Genomic DNA, 8,308 nt, shown 5'->3' on the forward strand with positions numbered 1-8,308 from the left:
ACACACCTTTTGCCTTTGGTGCAGCCCCTCCCTCTCTCCCAAGTTCTTCTCCTCTCCCGTGGTGCTTGGCGAAGCCCTGCAGGATTGCCACGCTCCTCCATCACCACCACGCCGTTGTGCTGCTGCTGGATGGAGTCTTCCTCAACCTCTGCCTCTCTCCTTGCTGGATCAAGGCGTGGGAGACGTCACCGGGCTGTACGTGTGTTGAACGCGGAGGTGCCGTCCGTTCGGCACTAGGATCATCGGTGATTTGGATCACGACGAGTACGACTCCATCAACCCCGTTCACTTGAACGCTTCCGCTTAGCGATCTACAAGGGTATGTAGATGCACTCTCCTTCCCCTCGTTGCTGGTTTCTCCATAGATAGATCTTGGTGACACGTAGGAAAATTTTGAATTTCTGCTACGTTCCCCAACAGTGGCATCATGAGCTAGGTCTATTGCGTAGATTCTATGCACGAGTAGAACACAAAGTAGTTGTGGGCATTGATTTTGTTCAATATGCTTGCCGTTACTAGTCTTATCTTGATTCGGCGGCATCGTGGGATGAAGCGGCCCGGACCAACCTTACACGTACTCTTACGTGAGACCGGTTCCACCGACAAACATGCACTAGTTGCATAAGGTGGCTGGCGGGTGTCTGTCTCTCCCACTTTAGTCGGATCGGATTCGATGAAAAGGGTCCTTATGAAGGGTAAATAGCAATTGGCATATCACGTTGTGGTCTTTGCGTAGGTAAGAAACGTTCTTGCTAGTAACCCATAGCAGCCACGTAAAACATGCAAACAACAATTAGAGGACGTCTAACTTGTTTTTGCAGGGTATGCTATGTGATGTGATATGGCCAAAGGATGTGATGAATGATATATGTGATGTATGAGATTGATCATGTTCTTGTAATAGGAATCACGACTTGCATGTCGATGAGTATGACAACCGGCAGGAGCCATAGGAGTTGTCTTAATTTATTTATGACCTGCGTGTCAACATAAACGTCATGTAATTACTTTACTTTATTGCTAACCGTTAGCTGTAGTAGTAGAAGTAATAGTTGGCGAGACAACTTCATGAAGACACGATGATGGAGATCATGATGATGCAGATCATGGTGTCATGCCGGTGACGATGATGATCATGGAGCCCCGAAGATGGAGATCAAGAGGAGCAAAGTGATGATGGCCATATCATGTCACTATTTGATTGCATGTGATGTTTATCATGTTTATACATCTTATTTGCTTAGAACGACGGTAGTAAATAAGATGATCCCTCATTAAAATTTCAAGAAGTGTTCTCCCCTAACTGTGCACCGTTGCTACAGTTCTTCGTTTCGAAGCACCACGTGATGATCGGGTGTGATAGATCCTTACGTTCACATACAACGGGTGTAAGACAGTTTTACACATGCAAAACACTTAGGGTTAACTTGACGAGCCTAGCATGTACAGACATGGCCTCGGAACACAAAAGAACGAAAGGTCGAGCATGAGTCGTATGGTAGATACGATCAACATGAAGATGTTCACCGATGATGACTAGTCCGTCTCACGTGATGATCGGACACGGCCTAGTTGACTCGGATCATGTAATCACTTAGATGACTAGAGGGATGTCTATCTGAGTGGGAGTTCATAAGATGAACTTAATTATCCTGAACATAGTCAAAAGGATTTTGCAAATTATGTCGTAGCTCACGCTATAGTTCTACTGTTTAGATATGTTCCTAGAGAAAAATTAGTTGAAAGTTGATAGTAGCAATTATGCGGACTAGGTCCGTAAACTGAGGATTGTCCTCATTGCTTCTTAGAAGGCTTATGTCCTTAATGCATCGCTCAGTGTGCTGAACCTCGAACGTTGTCTGTGGATGTTGCGAACATCTGACATACACGTTTTGATAACTACGTGATAGTTCAGTTAAACGGTTTAGAGTTGAGGCACCGAAGACGGTTTTGAAACGTCGCGAAACATATGAGATGTTTTGAGGGCTGAAATTGGGATTTCAGGCTCGTGCCCACGTCAAGAGGTATAAGACCTCCGATGATTTTCTTAGCCTGCAAACTAAAGGGGGAAAGCTCAATTGTTGAGCTAGTGCTCAGATTGTCTGAGAACAACAATCATTTGAATCAAGTGGGAGTTAATCTTCCGGATAAGATAGTGATGTTTCTACGAAGTCATTACCACCAAGCTGCTAGAGCTTCGTGATGAACTATAATATATCAGGGACATATATGATGATCCTTGAGATATTCGCGATGTTTGACACCACAAAAGTAGAAATCAAGAAGGAGCATCAATTGTTGATGGTTGGTGAAACCACTAGTTTCAAGAAGGGCAAGGGCAAGAAGGGATACTTCATGAAACGGCAAATCAGTTGCCGCTCTAGTGAAGAAACCCGAGGTTGAACCCAAACCCGAGACTAAGTGCTTCTGTAATAAGGGGAACAACCACTGGAGCAGAATTACCCTAGATACTTGGTAGATTAGAAGGCTGGCAAGGTCGATAGAAGTATATTGGATATACATTGTGTTGATGTGTACTTTACTAGTACTCCTAGTAGCACCAGGGTATTAGATACCGGTTCAGATGCTAAGTGTTAGTAACTTGAAATAAAAGCTATGGAATAAACGGAGACTAGCTAAAAGTGAGCTGACGATACATGTTGGAAGTGTTTCCAATGTTGATATGATCAAGCATCGCACGCTCCCTCTACCATCGAGATTGGTGTTTGCGTTGAGCATAGACATGATTGGATTATGTCTATCGCAATACGGTTATTCATTTGAGGAGAATAATGGTTACTCTGTTTATTTGAATAATACCTTCAATGGTCTTTCACCTAAAATGAATGGTCTATTGAATCTCGATCATAGTGATACACATGTTCATGCCAAAAGATAGTAATGGTAGTTCCACCTACTTGTGGCACTGCCACGTAAGTCATATCGGTATAAAACGCATGAAGAAGCTCCATGATGATGGATCTTTGGGCTCACTCGTTTTGAAAAGTTTGAGACATGCGAACCATGTCTATTGGTGTATATGCATGAAGAAACTCCATGCAAATGGACCGTTTGGACTCACTTGATTTTGAATCACTTGAGACATGCAAATCATACCACATGGGCAAGATGACTGAAAGCCTCAGTTTCAGTAAAATGGAACCAGAAAGCAACTTGCTGGAAGTAATACATTTTGATGTGTGCAGTCCAATGAGTGCTGAGGCGTGTAGTGGATATCGCTATGTTCTTACTTCATGGATGATTTGAGTAGATGTTGAGTATATTTACTTGATGAATCACGAGTCTGAATTATTGAAAGGTTCAAGTAATTTCAGGGTGAAGTTGAATGATCGTCGTGACAAGAGGATAAAAGATATATGATATGATCATAAAGATAAATATCTGAATTACGAGTTTGGCACAGAATTAAGACATTGTGGAAATTGTTTCACAACTGATACAGCCTGGAACACCATAGGGTGATGGTGTGTCCGAACATCATAACTGCACCCTATTGGATATGATGCATACCATGATGTCTCTTATCGAATTACCACAATAGTTTATGGGTTAGGCATTAGAGACAACCACATTCACTTTAAATAGGGCACCACGTAATTCCGATGAGATGACACCGTATGAACTATGGTTTAGAGAAACCTAAGCTGTCATTTCTTAAAAGTTTGGGGCTACGACGCTTATGTGAAAAAGGTTTCAGACTGATAAGCTCGAACCCAAAGCGGATAAATGCATCTTCATAGGACACCCAAAACAGTTGGGTATACCTCCTGTCTCAGATCCGAAAGCAATAAGGGATTGTTTCTAGAATCGGGTCCTTTCTCGAGGAAAAGTTTCTCTCGAAAGAATTGAGTGGGAGGATGGGGAGACTTGATGAGGTTAACGAACCGTCACTTCAACTAGTGTATAGCAGGGCACAAAGAATTGTTCCTGTGGCACCTACACCAATTGAAGTGGAAGCTTATGATATTGATCATGAGACTTCGGAGCAAGTCACTCCCAAACCTCGTAGGATGACAAGGATGCATACTACTTCTGAGTGGTACGTAATCCTGTCTTGGAAGTCATGTTGCTAGAAAACAATGAACCTACGAGCTATGGAGAAGCGATGGTGGGCCCGGATTCCGATAAATGGCTCGAGGCCATAAAATCCGAGAGAGGATCCATGTATGAAAACAAAGTGTAGACTTTGGTAGAACTACTTGATGGTCGTAAGGCTGTTAGGTACATATGGATTTTAAAAGGAAGACGGACAATGATGGTAAGTATCACCATTAAGAAAGCTCGACTTGTTGTTAAGAAGTTTCCCGACAAGTTCAAGGAGTTGACTGCGGTGAGACTTTCTCACTCGTAGCGATGCTAAGAGTCTGTTGGAATTATATTAGCAATTACTGCATCATTTATGAAATCTGCAGATAGGATGTCAAAACATTGTTTCCTCGACGATTTTTGAGGAAAGGTTGTATGTGATACAACCGGAAGGTTTTGTCTATCCTGAAATATGCTAATAAGTATGCAAAGCTCCAGCAATCCTTCTGAGGACTGGAGTGAGCATCTCGGAGTTGGAATGTATGCTTTGATGAGATGATCAAAGATTTTGGGTGTATACAAAGTTTATGAGAAACTTGTATTTCCAAAGAAGTGAGTGGGAGCACTATAGAATTTCTGATGAGTATATGTTGTTGACATATTGTTGATCAGAAATGATGTAGAATTTCTGGAAAGCATATAGGGTTATTGGAAAGTGTTTTTCAATGGAAAGCCTGGATTAAGCTACTTGAACATTGAGCATCAAGATCTATAAGGATAGATCAAAACGCATAATGGTACTTTCAAATGAGCACATACCTTGACATGATCTTGAAGGTGTTCAAGATGGATCAGTCAAAGAAGGAGTTCTTGCCTGAGTTGTAAGGTATGAAGTTAAGACTTAAAGCTCGACCACGGCAGAATAGAGAGAAAGGACGAAGGGTCGTCCCCTATGCTAAGATGTAGGCCTACATATGCTATGGCTGTGCTCTTGCCAGGCCTTTCGTGGCGTCGTTCTCTCGGCGGGGCTGGGTGGGGGCCGGTGGTTGGCGTGTGTGGCGGGTGGCGGTGGCTATGGTACCGGCACCTGAAGGGTGCCTTGCCATGAGTCAGTCAGGTACAAGAGATCCAAGAACTGGATCACAGGACAGCAGTCAAAGTTATCCTTAAGGTAACTAGTGGACTAAGGAATTTTCTCGATTATGGAGGTGGTAAAAGAGTTCGTCGTAAAGGGTTACGCCGATGCAAACTTTGACACTAATCCAGATTATTCTGAGTAGTAAACTGGATTCGTATAGTAGAACAGTTATTTGGAATAGCTCCAAATAGAACGTGGTAGCTGCATCTAGGAGATGACATAGAGATTTGTAAAGCACATACGGATCTGAATGTTGCAGACCCGTTGACTAACCTCTTCCAAGCAAACATGATCAAACTCCCATGGGTGTTAGAATCACACTGGGATGTGAACTAGATTATTGACTCTAGTGCAAGTGGGAGACTGTTGGAAATATGCCCTAGAGGCAATAATAAATTAGTTATTATTATTTCCTTGTTCATGATAATCGTTTATTATCCATGCTAGAATTGTATTGATAGGAAACTCAGATACATGTGTGGATACATAGACAACACCATGTCCCTAGTAAGCCTCTAGTTGACTAGCTCGTTGATCAATAGATGGTTACGGTTTCCTGACCATGGACATTGGATGTCATTGATAACGGGATCACATCATTAGGAGAATGATGTGATGGACAAGACCCAATCCTAAGCATAGCACTAGATCGTGTAGTTCGTATGCTATAGCTTTTCTAATGTCAAGTATCATTTCCTTAGACCATGAGATTGTGCAACTCCCGGATACCGTAGGAATGCTTTGGGTGTATCAAACGTCACAACGTAACTGGGTGACTATAAAGGTGCATTACAGGTATCTCCGAAAGTGTCTGTTGGGTTGGCACGAATCGAGACTGGGATTTGTCACTCCGTGTAAGCGGAGAGGTATCTCTGGGCCCACTCGGTAGGACATCATCATATGCGCAATGTGACCAAAGAGTTGATCACGGGATGATGTGTTACGGAACGAGTAAAGAGACTTGCCGGTAACGAGATTGAACTAGGTATTGGATTCCGACGATCGAATCACGGGCAAGTAACATACCGATAGACAAAGGGAATTGTATACGGGATTGATTAAGTCCTTGACATCGTGGTTCATCCGATGAGATCATCGTGGAACATGTGGGAGCCAACATGGGTATCCAGATCCCGCTATTGGTTATTGACCGGAGAACGTCCCGGTCATGTCTGCATGTCTCCCGAACCCGTAGGGTCTACACACTTAAGGTTCGATGACGCTAGGGTTATAAAGGAAGCTTGTATGTGGTTACCGAATGTTGTTCGGAGTCTCGGATGAGATCCCGGACGTTACGAGGAGTTCCGGAATGGTCCGGAGGTAAAGATTATATATAGGAAGTCCTATTTCGGCCATCGGGACAAGTTTCGGGGTCATCGGTATTGTACCGGGACCACCGGAAGGGTCCCGGGGGCCCACCGGGTGGGGCCACCTATCCCGGAGGGTCCCATGGGCTGAAGTGGGAAGGGATCCAGCCCAAAGTGGGCTGGGGCGCCACTTCCCTTATGGCCCATGCGCCTAGGGTGAAGGGGGAACCCTAAGGAAGAGTCCCAAGGAGGGAAGGCACCTCCTAGGTGCCTTGGGGGGGAGGGAAACCTCCCCTGGCCGCCGCCCCCTAGGAGATTGGATCTCCTAGGGCTGGCGCACCCCCCCCCTTGGGCTCCCTATATATAGTGAGGGTAGGAGGGCCTCTTGAGACACCCCTTTTTGCCTTTGGTGCAGCCCTCCCTCTCTCCCAAGTCCTTCTCCTCTCCCGTGGTGCTTGGCGAAGCCCTGCAGGATTGCCACGCTCCTCCATCACCACCACGCCGTTGTGCTGCTGCTGGATGGAGTCTTCCTCAACCTCTCCCTCTCTCCTTGCTGGATCAAGGCGTGGGAGACGTCACCGGGCTGTACGTGTGTTGAACGCGGAGGTGCCGTGCGTTCGGCACTTGATCATCGGTGATTTGGATCACGACGAGTACGACTCCATCAACCCCATTCACTTGAACGCTTCCGCTTAGCGATCTACAAAGGTATGTAGATGCACTCTCCTGCCCCTCGTTGCTAGTCTCTCCATAGATAGATCTTGGTGACACGTAGGAAAATTTTGAATTTCTGCTACGTTCCCCAACAGTTGAATCTCCCTTGGCTTCAACTTAATGTCTGTCTCAATGCTTTGCGATTGAACATGATCATAATTTGGAAAATATCGTTGCCTGTACTAATGGAATCTGACAAGTCTCTAGTGTTTGAAGGGTATCGAAAGATGATTTGTACGTGGTAGATTTCTCAGCAGGGCCACACTTGCAGTATGTCTTCTAGCAAAAGCTTCAGAATGCTGGCTTGGCATCGGAGGCTTGGACATGCTGGCATGAGGAACCTCCACACCCTTGCGAAGAAGAAGCATGTCATAGGCATCGAGGGCGTCAAGTTCAAGAAAGATCACTTATGCGGTGCCTGTGAAGCAGGGAAGATGACGAGGGCCAAACATCCCTCGAAGACAATCATGACCACTACTCGACCCTTCGAACTGCTTCACATGGATCTTTTCGGTCCCACTACTACTCAACTCTTTAACCACTACTGCTTGCCTCTATGGCTTCGTCATTGTTGATGATTATTCTAGATATACTTGGGTGCACATAATCCTTTACAAGACTGAAGTGCAGGATGTCTTCAGACGCTTCGCCAATCGAGCTATGAACAATGGCGCCAAGATAAAGCACATCAGAAGTGACAATGGCACTGAATTCAAGAACACTGGCCTTGATACATATCTTGATACCTTGGGCATCACACATGAATTCTCAGCCCGTACACGCCACAGCAGAATGGCGTCGTCGAACGCAAGAACAGAACACTCATTGAGATGGCCAGAACGATGCTAGATGAATACAAGACTCCAAGAAAATTCTGGCCTGAAGCCATTGATACTGCATGCCATACAATCAATCGTGTTTATCTTCACAAGCTTCTGAACAAGACATCTTATGAGCTCCTTACTGGCAAGAAGCCAAATGTCAGTTACTTCAGAGTATTTGGCGCAGGTGCTGGATCAAGGATCCACATCACACTTCAAATTTGCACCAAAAGCACATGAGGGTTTTATGCTTGGATATGGAAAGGATTCGCACTCCTACA

The sequence above is a fragment of the Triticum urartu genome, chromosome 2 (assembly GCF_003073215.2).
Source record: "Triticum urartu cultivar G1812 chromosome 2, Tu2.1, whole genome shotgun sequence".
Classification (NCBI taxonomy): Eukaryota; Viridiplantae; Streptophyta; class Magnoliopsida; order Poales; family Poaceae; genus Triticum; species Triticum urartu.